Source organism: Acomys russatus, chromosome 15 (assembly GCF_903995435.1).
Source record: "Acomys russatus chromosome 15, mAcoRus1.1, whole genome shotgun sequence".
Classification (NCBI taxonomy): Eukaryota; Metazoa; Chordata; class Mammalia; order Rodentia; family Muridae; genus Acomys; species Acomys russatus.
The window spans coordinates 63,203,164-63,216,643 of record NC_067151.1 but is presented as its reverse complement, the minus strand read 5'-3'; the positions used below and the strand labels follow the sequence as shown (position 1 = coordinate 63,216,643).

The 13,480-nt window shown below is 50.7% G+C and overlaps 1 protein-coding gene across 1 annotated transcript in view; it reads right to left on the bottom strand.

The window, feature by feature from the left end:
- LOC127199491 (protein S100-A2) overlaps positions 1–6,951 on the bottom strand; it is a 284,365-nt gene extending 277,414 nt beyond the window's left edge. Inside the window, exon 1 of the mRNA XM_051157618.1 lies at positions 6,941–6,951. The gene's annotated coding sequence lies outside the window, so the exon portion shown is untranslated. The remainder of the gene's footprint in view (positions 1–6,940) is intronic.
- Positions 6,952–13,480: the final 6,529 nt, after the last annotated feature.

The following is a 13,480-nucleotide window of genomic DNA, read 5'->3' as shown; positions in this document are numbered from 1 at the left end:
CTTAGCCTACTTTAGATTGGTTTCTCCATTCTACCTTAAAGCTACACACACACACACACACACACACCACACATCTGTTTGTAACTCTAGTTCCAGAGAGTTCAGTGCCCTCTTTTGATCTCTGTGGACACTGGGCACACGTGTGATACACAAACACGCAAACACACACCAAACAGAAAAATCTCTTGCTTAGCATGTGAAACCCCAGCAAGTGTGTGTGTGTGTGTGTGTGTGTGTGTGTGTGTGTGTGTGTGAAATATCACTGAAAGAGCTAACAAGCAAAGGACAATCAGATAGTTTTGAGAACCCATGAGGGAGACTCAGCTCCTTGGAGGGAGGATCTGGGAAATATGTGCCAGAAAGCAAAGACAGCCAAAGCAGGCAACAGTAAAGACCACAGGGCTCCTACTGGCCTGCCACAGGGCAGTTGGAGCATCAGCACAATTAGTGAATGCACTGGAAACAAGGAGAGTTCTAAAGAGTGTCTTCTGGGAGGGACAAAGGCAGAGACCAGCAGCTAAAGAAAGAACAAAGCCTTTGTCCCTTCTGTGTGGACTCTGACAGCCCCCAGAATGTCCTGTTGATAAGGTTCTCATGTGTATGTGTGTGTGTGTGTGAAATGTATGTGTTGTTTGTGCACGTATGTGGAAGCCAGAGATCAACACAAAGTGTCTTCCTCAATCTCCCTCCACATTTTTTTTTTTTTTTTTGGTTTTTTGAGACAGGGTTTCTCTGTGTAGCCTTGGCCATCCTGGACTCACTTTGTAGACCAGGCTGGCCTCAAACTCACAGCGATCCGCCTGCCTCTGCCTCCCGAGTGCTGGGATTAAAGGCATGCGCCACCATGCCCGGCTCCACATTTTTTTTTAAGATGTATTTATTTATTACATATACAGTGCTCTGCCTGCATGTACACCTGCACACCAGAAGAGGGCACCAGATCTCATGATAGATGGTTGTGAGCCACCATGTGGTTGCTGGGAATTGAACTCAGGACCTCTGGAAGAGCAGACGGTGCTCTTAACCACTGAGCCATTTCTCCAGCTGCTCTCTACTTCTTTCCCACTGAACCCGGAACTCAGCTATTCAGCTAGACTGGCCAGCACTGACCCGGGTTCCCTCCTGTCTCTGGGGTCTAGGTGCACATAGTGCTGGAGGACAAGCTCAGGTCCTTCGTGCTTGTGGGGCCCTGTACCACCTGAGCCATCTCCCTGGCCCGGGAGAGCTCTTGTTTATGGAAGACTTCCATTTAAGGGCTAGAAGGATAGCTCTCTGTGGTTAAGAGCCTTGGCTGCTCTTGCGGGGGAGCTAGCTTCAGTTTCCACATGATGGCTCTGGTCCCACGGGATATAATATCCTCTTCTGGTCTCTATAGCCACCAGGCACACATGTGCTGCACACACACACACACACAGAGGAAAAAGGTCCATACACATAATTCCTTTCTTTTGTTTCCTTCTTTCCTTCCTTCCTTTTTTTCCTTTTCTTTTTTTAAAATTTTTTTATTTTTTTCATTTATTTATTTTTGGAGACAGGGGTTCTCTATATAGCCTTGGTTGGCCTGGAGCTTGCTTGGCAGACCAGGCTGGTCTTGAACTCATAGAGATCTACCTGTCTCTGCTTTCCAAGTGCTAGGATTGCCGGGTGGGGTGGTGCATGCCCTTCATCCCAGCACTTGGGAGGCAGAGGCAGGCGGATCTCTGTGTGTTCGAGGCCAGCCTGGTCTACAGAGTGAGTCCAGGACAGCCGGGATACACATAGAGAAACCCTGTCTTGAAAAACGAAAAAAACAAAGCAAAACAAAACACTTTTTTCTCCATTAAAATTTTTTATGTTGTTATTGTTTGGTTTTTCTTTTTCCTTCTTTCTTTTTTTTTTTTTTTTAAGGTTTATTTATTAACTTATTTATTAAGTAAACAGTGTTCTGCCTGCAATATGAGCCAGCAGGCCAGAAGAGGGCACCAGATCCTATTATAGATGGCTGTGAGCCACCATGTGGCTGGCTGGGAATTGAACTCAGGACCTTTGGAAGAACAGTCAGTGCTCTTAACCTCTGAGCCATCTCTCCAGCTCTCTTGTTTGGTTTTTTTGAGACAGGGTTTCTCTGTGTAGCCTTGGCTGTCCTAGACTCACTTTGTAGACCAGGCTGGCCTCAAACTCACAGTGATCCACCTGCCTCTGCCTCCCTGAGTGCTGGGATTACAGGTGTGCACCATCACGCCCGGCTTGGTTATAGTGTTTTGTTTTTGCTTTAATCACAGAAATAGAAGCCCTAAGACAGAGTGGAGGCACCAAGTTGTCAGCACCAAAAGTACTGATGGCTTCAGAGTCACCGAGGATGGGCCCACCAAAGTGTCCTCCGAAAGGGTGGAACACACAGCTCAGGCCAACCCGTAAAGGGTCTTTGCTGAATGTAGAATCTGACTAAGTCGAGCCATTTGGAGGGGCACGAATCCCCGCCCATCAAATAAAACTGGCACAGGACCTTCAGGGTAAGTATTCTGGGAGGTGAGGCAAGAAGCTGGGCGTGGTGGTGCACACCTTTAATCCCAGCACTCGGGACCAGAGGCAGGAGGATCTCTGTGAGTTCGAGGCCAGCCTGGTCTACAACAAAGTTCCAGGACAGCCAAGGCTACAGAGAGAAACCCTGTCTCAAAAAACCACATAATAAATAAATAAATAAATAAATAATTAAAAATTAATTTAAGTTAAAAAAAAAAAAAAGAATTTAAGGTTATGTTTGTTTGTTGAGACAGGGCCTCACTATGTAGTGCTGGCTGCCTGGCAGTCACTATGTGGACCAGGCTGGTTTGGAACGCTCAGTGGTAGATTCCTTGCCTGTCATCACCTGTGAAGCTCTGATCTGGCTCTACTCCCAGATCTGCAAAGCGCACACAGGTTCTTCCGTGTCACGGTCTCCTCCTTACTAATTACAACTACATGCCCCAAGCTCTGGAAGCCTACTATGCGCTCCTGTTTGCAGATGCCAAAGGCCGGGAGAACTTGCTACACCACTCAGGATACTCACCTTGTGAGTGATGAGGTCACCTCCTTGGCCCAGAAACCCTGTGCTAGCTTCACCCCTGCTGTTAAAATAACTTGACAAAAAAACGCTTAACGGTTCCAGGTTACAGCCCATTGTAGGAGAGAGTCAACGTGGCAGTGAAGGAAATATCAAGGATGAGTCTTAACTATTGCGTACTATAAAATTTGTGTTAAGGACAAAGAATTGAACTCTCTTCATGTTTTGGCTTTCCCCACCTAGTCAAGCCTTTGTTTACACAGACTCACTATTGTCGTCTAGGGATTTGATGGCCTGGAACAGTGACCCCTCTCCCTTCCTCCTCTACTTCCCGTGTGCCAGTTCTTTTCAGACTAGCCAGCTGAATACGACCATGCAAAAGGGAAAAGACACAGCCACCACCTGAGCTAGAATAAAAACCAGATGTACTCTCTGTCCAGGTGTGTTCACTCTCCCCAAACTCCCCATCTTGATCAACAGTGATGCTTGTCCCGTCCAGACAGTTCAGCTGAAACGGTGGCCTCTTTCTCTGCAACCCCAGTCTTACTTCTAGCATCAGGAACCTAAACCAGCAACTGACATCCCATTCATAGTCAGGAGCAGGCAGAGGATGAATGCAGGCGTGCTTAGTGCTCAGACCACCGCCTTCACTCTAACATAAGCCGGGCTCCCAGCCCAGGGAATGGTGCTGCCCACAGCGGGCTGTAGTGGATGTACACACATTTTTGTTTTGATCCCAAGTGTGGGACGGGGAACGGACTTGTGAGAGAACAGGTGATGTTTATCCACTAGAAGATGAACCACCTCGAGCAGGGGCTTGGTTTTCGCCAGCTGAAACACATCTTAGTACAGACTCTGAGAGGAGACATAAGTATGAGCCCAAAACAGAAGGCGGGGCTCTTGGGGGTCTTGGCATCGTTTGGTTGTTCATCGCTCCACTTCGAGACGCTCCTAGAGAGAACCGCTCCAGAGAACACTTCGGGGCTCTGGGTTCCAGCTGCTGTTCCAGGTTCCAGCAGCAACTTTGTTGGAATTGCTGACCTGCTGAAATGCTGCTGAGTACACCAGGGGAATCGCTCCCAGGAACTGAGTATAAAAAAGGTCTGCTTCTCCTGTTCCCATTAGCCTCTTTTCTCTCCTATCTAGGGTAGGTGGGTTGGAAGGGAGGTGTAAGCATTACAGAACCTCAAATGAGGTAGGTTTGGAAAAGGTCGGAGCCTGCAGTGCCTGTCCTCCCGTGTCAGTTAACATCGCCAAGATGATCTCACGGACACACCGTAGGCCGGCCAGACTAATGAAGACAACCCCTCACGGAGGCTCCTCCTGAGCAGTTCTAGAGTGTGTCAAGTTGAAAACGGACCTGTCCCAGGGCCCTGGTTGCTCTGACTTGGCAGTCCCCTCTGGGAAGGGATGGAAACACTCCTGAGAGGTTCAAGAGAGGAAAAGTTCGGGGCTAAGGGAAGAAGGCAGGTTAGGAAGGCTGTAACCTGTACCTTGTGGCATCCTTTTTAGGACTAGGCCTGGAATGCAGACCCTGAGGATGGCGGTAGGAGGTGAGGCTGGGCACGGCTGTGGTCTGCGATGTGAGCCGTGACAGGTGGGCTGGAAGAGAAACTGCTGACCACGCTCTCGGGCAGGCACAGGAGTTGAAAGAGGTGAGTGGAGGCAAACAGAACAGGCAGGGCAGGGCTGCGACTAGATCAAAGAAGACAGGGGGGCGCAGAGGGGGTGCGGCTTCAGGAAGGCTGCACCATCGAGAGCCAGTTCCGCGCATGCAGATCCACCTCTCCAGACAACTCTCTTACATCCAGGCGTTGCTCTCGTCCTCTGGAAGTTCTGTTTTTTTAGAGAATCCTGGAGCTCAGGCGATAGAGATCCCATACAGCCTTCAAGCCAGGCTCATTTGGTGGCAGGCAGTACTATTTTTTTCGCTCTATCTAGGTGGCTAGTCCAGCCTGGACATGGAGGCCTTGGTTGGCTTCTTTCTTCTCTAGAAAGGGGGCCAGTCAGCCGATCTTCCCAACAGTCAGTGGCTGGCAGCCTCCTGACCCTGATGGCTACAACCCGGTGTCCCAGTAAAAAAACAGAACAGTTGGGAAGCGACACTATGAACGAGGGCTGCTGCGTCTGTGACTGAGCACTAGGAATAAAGTTGTCACCTCCTCCACCCACCAGGCCCTAGCTCAGAACTTGGAGCATCAGCTCTGTTCAGAGGTTTCGGGCTTGCAACTCCTACTGCAGACCCCTAAGTTAGGCCCTAAGCCACCCCCTTCCTAGGCCTTGGGTACTCAGAGATTGACTTGGTGGAGCAGGTTACCCCAGTTCCACCTAAACCTTCACTCTCACTGGGTCATTTGGAAGGGAGCGGGAGGGGGTCCTCAGGCCTGAGAGGGGGCGGATCTGACCACTGCAGCATCTCCCTGCTTTCCTTGGCCCCCTCCTTCTGTTCCTCCTGCCCCAAATGTTTCCATGTAAAAGGACAGGTGAGTGGAGGTTAAGGGGTATGGAGGGAATCAGGACTAAAACCAGGGACGTAAGCTCCGCCTCCAGAAGACACAGCATCCCTAGACCTGACCCCAATACTTGACTCTTCCCAAGTCCTGGGCTCACCAAAGCAAGGCCAGAGACACCAGCTGGTGTGCTGGCATGTTGGTGGGGATGCTGACATCCAGGAACCTGAGGCCATGGACAGAAACCCGGGGCTACTTCAGAAGAGGTGTGGTGTTGAGAGGGCAGGGCCTGGTAGGTAGGCATGGGGTTCTGGTTCTGTACTCCGAGGCTGGGGGTTGGAGAGGCACGAGGGGTCCAGGCAAACTGGATCTAGCAGGATCTTAGGGGAGAGTTGGATGAAGGTGGTCATCAAGGGGAGAGAAGGGGAAATTTAGGGGTTGAGCAGTTGGGCCAAAGATGGAAGAAGGCGCAAAGGACGGGGTGGGGGGAGCAGAAGCCCCCGACAGTCACTGCAAAGAGAGGAGCAAGCTAGGGGACCAGGGCTTTCTGGAAGCACAAAGTCAGAAAGACACTCTTGGGACTCAGAGGGCTGAAAGGTAGGCTGAAGGGTCGTGTGGCCAGCATTTGGGGCCTTGTTGTCCAGCGTCCGTCAGGCTGCCTAGATTCCTCATCTGGTGGGTTCAGGCACAGCTTGCTTCCAGAAGTGAATGGATGAACCTTGAGGTCAAAGGTCCATCTATGGTCCTATTTCTTGCTCAGGGGCAGCTTAGTGCGCTCAGAGTGAGGCTCATGACCTGGGCACTAGGTCAGGTTCCTGGTCTCTCTGGGGGAGGTGAAAGTGGGTTTTCCAGGGAGTGTTACAGTTTCGCTCTTTCAGAGTGATAATGCCGGTATCAGAAAGGGATGGAGGCTCAGGAGCTCCACGAGCCCACGGTGATAACAAAGTGTTACAGCTCCTTGTCTGAACTGCTGCAGAGAAAGCAGGCCGATGTCTGAAACCCACTGACCAGCGGGCGGTTCCTGCAGCTGTCCTGTCAGAATAAAGGGCGTCTCAGATGGCCACGGTTGGGGAGTGGCGAGCAAGAGAGCCCAAGAGCACACCAGCCAGCCTTTACTTATAAACCTTGGGCAGCGGGGAGGGCTTTGTGAGTGAATGTATCTGATTTGGTAGGGCTAAGGGTACCAGGACACTTAATCTACATACAGTGATGCAGTGCATTTGCACGCAGTAACACGGGGCCCTATCACAAGAAGGAGAAAACATGGTACTTAATTATCCTATGGGTGAGGGAGTGTCTTCTAGGCATGGTTAGAGGTTATTTGCTGGAGGCTAGGATCCCCTCAGCATAGGATAGGGTACGTCCAGGTATTCCTTGCCGGGGCTGAACAAGTTCCTTGTCAGGAAAGGGTCTGGCCTATAATCTTCCTTGAGGGCTATGTGACACTCCTTACAAGATCTGGGGTTACCAGATCAGGTGGAGTGGGAACCCTCGCTAAGGTGGGGAGTCTGCCTTCATAGACTGAGCGCAAAATGCCTGTCTGGAGAAATCAGACCTTATCCAGCAGAGTCCCACATGGCCTAAAATGGGGAAGAATATCCCTGACAGAGCCGCAGGCCTGTGGTCCCCTCAAAGGTCACTGTTGTCCACCCACCCGTCCCACCCCAGCTATAGGCCGCGGTCTGTGCATGTGGCTTCAAAGCTCTGCTGTGCTTCTGGGCTTCTAATGTGGGTGACTTTGGCCCTGTGCTTCATTGCTTGGACTTTGAATCTGTAGAAGCATCTCCCAGCGACCTATGTCTGTGTTGTCTGTGTCCTGGAGTCAGGTGTGTGCTTGTGGGAGCCTTTCTTATTCAGATGCTGATGTTAGTGGGGGGGAGGGGCGAGAGGAAGGGCCAGGAGTCCTGGGAAGCTGACCTCCTGGGCAGATAGGCAGATGGGCCCACAGAGAAAGGAGGAGGTGATTCCCTTGTCTCCCAGGGAACACAAAGCCCGCGCCTCAGCCCCTAACCTCTCTATTGTGTCTGCCCCAGGCTCTGTCCTGTTGCCAGGGCCCAGCAGAATAAGGGCCATCAATCAGACCTGTCAGGTAGCAGCCCTGGTGATCTATCCTTAGCCAGTTCCATAAACCAGGCCCTGCTCTCTGTCCCAGCTCCTCCCACGGTACCTAGATTCCTCAGAGTCAAGTTCTGTCTTTTTGCCCCCCTCCTCAGGCACAGAATAGGCCAATAGCGAAGGGAAAGTGAGGATAATGAGGCCATAGTGCCAGCGTTATGGACTGTCCCTTCAGGCTGTATTACACACTCCGAAGTGGCCTTTGTGTGGGAGCCAAGCTTGCCCAGTGGTAATGTGGGGACATGAAGTGGTGTTGCCCTCCTTGCCAGGAGAAAGCATCTGTCTGTAGCCATCTCCTGGAAGTGAAAGAGGCTGGGCTTGGCCAATGACCGCAGTGTCACCCCTGATGTCAGATGACCGCCTGCATCTGGGTACCTGGCCCTCCAGTGAAAACCCAGTGTGTAACGCAGAGTCACCATCGCAGCTGGTGAGCCAGAAGGCCTGCGTACAGATGGAAAATGACAGGGCTGCTGTGGGGACGGAGGATGAAAAGACATGGCGGTGCCCAAGGGGCCACCCACAGGCACAGAGTGCCCACAGTAGACCTGCACAGAACAGCTCAGCCATGAGACCTGCTTTCACAGTGCCTCAGACCGCGGGCCTGTACTTTAAGGAGCCCACAATTTTTTTTTTCTTTTGACACTAAAGAGGTGACTCAGCAGTTAAGAGTACTTGCTGTTCATGCAAAGAACCGGAGTTCGACTCTCAGAACGCACTAAACAGCTCACACGTCACCCCTGGACTCATAATTACTGTTTGGCTGTGAATGGCCTTGAATGTCTGATCCTGCTCCTACCTCACGGTGCTGGGGCAGCAGGCATGCGCCACCACATCTGGTGTAAGCAGTACAGAGCTTGTGCAAAGTTAGGCAAGCACTCCCAACGAACTCCACATCCCCAAGCCCCATAATTTCATTTAAACAAAAACTGGGGGGGGGGGGGAAGATAAATGGGTGCATAATGTTTCCAACTTAGATTATGTTTGACTTTATACCAACACAATTTTAATATGTAAATTTTTTTCTTTTCGGTTTTTCTTCTTTTTCTTTCTTTCTTTTTGTTGGTTTGGTTTGGTTTTTCGAGCCATGGTATCTTTGTGTTAGCCTTGGCTGTCCTGGACTCACTCTGTAGACCAGGCTGGCTTCTCACAGCGATCCGCCTGCCTCTGCCTCCCACGAGTGCTGGGATTAAAGGCGTGCTCCACCATGCTCCGCTCTAAATTTTTTTCCCATGTATTTATTAGTATGTATACAGCGCTTTGCCTGTACATACACCTGCAGGCCAGAAGAGGGCATCAGATCTCATTATAGATGGTAGTGAGCCACCTTGTGGTTGCTGGGAATTGAACTCAGGACCTCTGGAAGAGCAGCCAGTGGCTCTTAACCACTGAGCCATCTCTCCAGCCCCGTAAAAATTTCTTAATCAGAGAGTGAAACATGGCTGTAATCCCAGCATTCCAGAGGTTGAGGGAGTCTGGTTGTCTCAGCTACAAACCAAGGAATTTTAACTAAGAAGTGTGTGGAGTCCACTAAAGTCACAAATATGTGACCATGTGATTGGGTGGGGATGGGATCAAAAGTGGCAGGTGTGGGCGGGGCCCAGTCTCCGGTGTGGGTGCTTACAGGCCACCAATACCTAGGCCCATCCCACTCCCACCAATTCCAGAGTTGCCCAAGGTGGAGCAGGACGGTGCAGGCTGCTTCCAGCGCCTGCCCCAGTGGGTACCTATGTAGCCCGTTGCTGCAGTACAATGGCGTGTAGCCACGGCTGAGCAGGAGCCAGCAGTGTGCAGCTTGGTAGGGTGAGAGCAGGGTTGAGACTGTGGATGTGTGACTTCTGCATCCTCTGGGTGCCACTGCTGTCCGGTTGCATCTTACACATGACCAACGTGAGCCAGGCTGATGTGTCCACCTACCACTGGGGGCCATGAAATGCGGCCAGTATCTGCCGCAGCCAGGGTGCCTACCTGGCCCTGATTAAGGACCAGGCTGGGCTCTGGGCACAGGGAAGGTGTGCCTATCTGGTTGTCCATGACAGGATGTGTTGGCATTCTGAGCACCCAACTTTCTGCTCTGCTTCTCCATGTAGCTCCCTAGAGCTCAGCACCTGCTGGAAGTGCAGTGCGAAGCAGCCCTGGCCTCAGGCAAGCGATGGCTAGGGGCTTCTGGAAGAGGCTGAATCAAGCTAGGTGTTGGCGGGTAAACAGCAAATGCCAGAAAAGAACAGTGCTGTGCGTGCAAGCGGCAGAGATGAGTGCCGGGAGGTGGGCGGGAATCAAGCCACAGGCTGGAGAGATGGCTTAGTGGTTAAGAGTACTGCTAATCCAAAGGTCCTGAGTTCAATTCTCAGCAACCAGATAATAGCTCACAACCATCTATAATGGGATCTGATGCTTTCTTCTGGCATACAGATAGGGCACTCATACACTAAATCTTAAAAAACAAAAAACCCAAGCCTCATACTTGGTTCAGAGGATGGCAGAAGCTCTCGGTAGAGAGAGAGCCTGTGTGAGTTCTTGTATCAGCATGTTTGTGTTCACTGGCAAGTGCCTCCCAGAGCTGAGAGTGAAGGGAGTTCCAGCACAGCCACAGCTGTTACACAGAGAACTCCCCCCCCCCCGAAAATAAAGCTTTGTAACTGAGGGAAACATCCTGCGTGGTCAAGTGGGTCAGGAGAGTTTGTTCCCTAAGTGAGGACCAGTGAGTCTGTGAAAACACACCGGGAGGCCGGACTTGTGGGTGCTGTTGGTGTTGATGAAAGGAGTCATACCTTACTCGGCCACTAGATGGCGCCTACGTATAAGTAAGCAGGCACAGGCGGGAAACCACGGGCTCCACTCAAATCATCTCAAAGCCTCACCAAAGGATGCTTAATTGAAGTGGGGAAATCAAAAAGAAAAAAGAAAAACCTGACCCTTCCCATCGTGGTAAGGAAGAAGGGCCTGTGCAGGGTAACTCTCTCTCTCTTTGTCTAGATGGATGTTTTGTAAGTGGACTAGCAGTGCCCCACTCCTTCTGTCACCTCAGATCCCGCCTGTATGTTCTTCTGTGTTCTTACCCGGGACACTCAGACTAAAGTGAGAAGGGATTAAAAAAAAAAAACTGTTGCAGCCAAAGAAACAAAAATAAAACAAAAACAAAACACAAACAAAACACAAACAAAGGGCAGGGCATGGTGGCACAGGCTTTTAATCCCAGCACTCAGAGGCAGAAGCAGGTGGATTGCTGTGAGTTCGAGCCCAGCCTGGTCTACAAAGTGAGTCTAGGACAGCCAAGGCTACACAGAGAAACCCTGTCTTGAAAAACAAACAAACAAAAAAACAAAAACAAAAACACTGTTCTAGCTGTGCCAGGTATGTGAGCTAGGCTTATAAAAAACTAATTTCAAATTTAAAAAGAAAGAAATTAAGACAGTGCAGTGGTACACGCTTGTAATCCCAGCAGTTGGAAGGCAGAGACAGGTGGATCTCTTGTGAGTTCGAGGCCAGCCTGGTCCACAAAGCAAGTCCAGGACAGCCAGGGCTACACAGAGAAACCCTGTCTTGGAGAGAGGAGGCGGGAAGAGAAGAAGGAGAGAGGGATGAGGGAGAGAGAGAGGGTGAGAGAGAGGGAGAGAGGGGAAGGAAGAAATGAAAAGAGGCCTGGTGTGGTGATGTGAGTGCAGGAGAGGCAGGGGCAGGCAAATCTCTGAGTTCCAGGCCAGCCAGAGAGACAGTAAGACCCTGTCTCAAACACACAAGAAAGGGGGAGAAAAAGAACTGATGCTCTTGCCATCTCGCATGACATCTGCCACTAGTACTTGAGCCTGAGCCCACCTCTCTGTGCCATCCTCCACAGGCTCCTATCTGTGGCTACTTGGTGCCCAGTTGGTGGAACCCATAGGGAAGGCTGTGGGAGGAAGTGTGCCGCATGGGCTTTGAGGTTTCAAAAGGCCGTTACGAGCACAGTGGCTATCAGCCTGCTGTCTGTGGATCAGGAGTGTAAAGCTCTCAGCTGCTGCCCCAGCGCTGCGCCATGCCTGCCTGCTGTAGTGCTCCCCACCGTGATGGTCATGGAGTCACCCTCTGGAACCGTGAGGCCCCAAATGCCTTGGTTATGGTGGGATTTTTGGTTTGGCTTGGTTTTTGGCTTTTGGAGACAGGGTTTTTCTGTGTAGCCTTGGCCGTCCTGGACTCACTTTGTAGACCAGGCTGGTCTTCAACTCGCAGGGATCCACCTGCCTCTGCCTCCCCAAGTGCTGGGATTAAAGGCGTGCGCCACCACCGCCCAGCTGGTTAGGGTGTTTTGTCGCAGCAATAGAAAAGAAACATAGACACTGACTGACTGGGTGCATGATGCTAATAACTCTTGTAATAAACTTCTCCCAGGGGTCATGGGTGGGGAGGGCAGATGAGCTGAGGTAAAGGCCTTTGTTGTCACACCTAAGGACCCGAATTCAAACCCAGGGAGTCATAGAGAACTGACTGCCACAGGCTGCCCCCCCCCCCAAGTAAATGTAAAATAAAAAACAAAACAAAACAAAAACTGGGGTGGAAGGGTTATTTTTATTTGTAACACAAGCTAGCCTCTATCTTCCTACTTCAGTCACCTGGGTGCTGCCGTTACAGAGGTAAACCTCCACCCTAGGGTTAGTAAATTTTTAAAAGATTTATTATTACGTATATTATTATGCAGTGCTCTGCCTGCACATACACCTGCAGGCCAGAAGAGGGCACTAGATCTCCTTATAGATGGTTGTGAGCCACCATGTGGTTGCTGGGAATTGTACTCAGGACCTCTGGAAGAGCAGACAGTGCTCTTAACCTTTGAGACATCTCTCCAGCTCTGGGGTTAATCTTTTTTTTTTTTTTTTTTTTTTTCGAGACAGGGTTTCTCTGTAGTCTTGGCTGTGCTGGACTCATGTTGTAACCCAGGCTGGCCTCTAACTCACAGAAATCCACCTGCCTCTGCCTCCCGAGTACTGGGATTAAAGATGTGCGCCTCCACTGCCCAGATGGGGTTAATAAATTTTAAATTAAAGATTGAAACAGGAAGGGAGATACTGGGATCTCTGACCTGGAAGTGACTCAGAAACTCAAAGCAAAGGTGGGTGGGTGTGTTCCTCTGAGAGAGCAGGAGTCCAGTGGGTCCCCAGGCCTGAATTCCCATCTACTGTCTCTCCTATCTTCCCTCATGGGACTACATGGCTGACAGAGCAGGCTGCCAAGCTTCCAGGATGCTAAATGCTCATGGTCCAAGTTCCAGGCAATCAGGGGCCAGTACCAAGGGTGTCAGGAGGAGGAGGAGCAGGTGTCTATTTAGGGGCAGAAGGCTAGTCAGTGACCAGCATTCAGGGGCTGCTTAAAGATTAGAAAAGGAGCTAGGCATGGTGGCACATGCCTGTAATCCCAGCACTTGAGAGGCAGAGGCAGGTGGGTCCCTGTGAGTTCGAGGCCAGCCTGGTCTACAAAGTGAGTCTGGAGAACAGTCAAAGCTACACAGAACAGAGAAACCCTGTCTTGAAAAATAAAAAACAAAGCCGGGCGTGGTGGCGCATGCCTTTAATCCCAGCACTCGGGAGGCAGAGGCAGGCGGATCGCTGTGAGTTCAAGGCCAGCCTGGTCTACAAAGTGAGTCTAGGATGGCCAAGGCTACACAGAGAAACCCTGTCTCGAAAAAACAAAAACAAAAACAAAAAACCAAAAAAAAATAAAAATAAAAAACAAAACAAAAAATGGGTGGTAGTAGCACATGCCTTTAATCCCAGCACTTGAGAGGCAGAGGCAGGGATATCTCTGCGAGTTTCGAGGCCAGCCTGCTCTACAGTGCAAGTCCAGGACAGCCAAGGGTACATAGAGAAACCCAGTCTCAAAAAACAAAACAACAAATAAACAAAAAAGGAAAGGGGAGAGATTT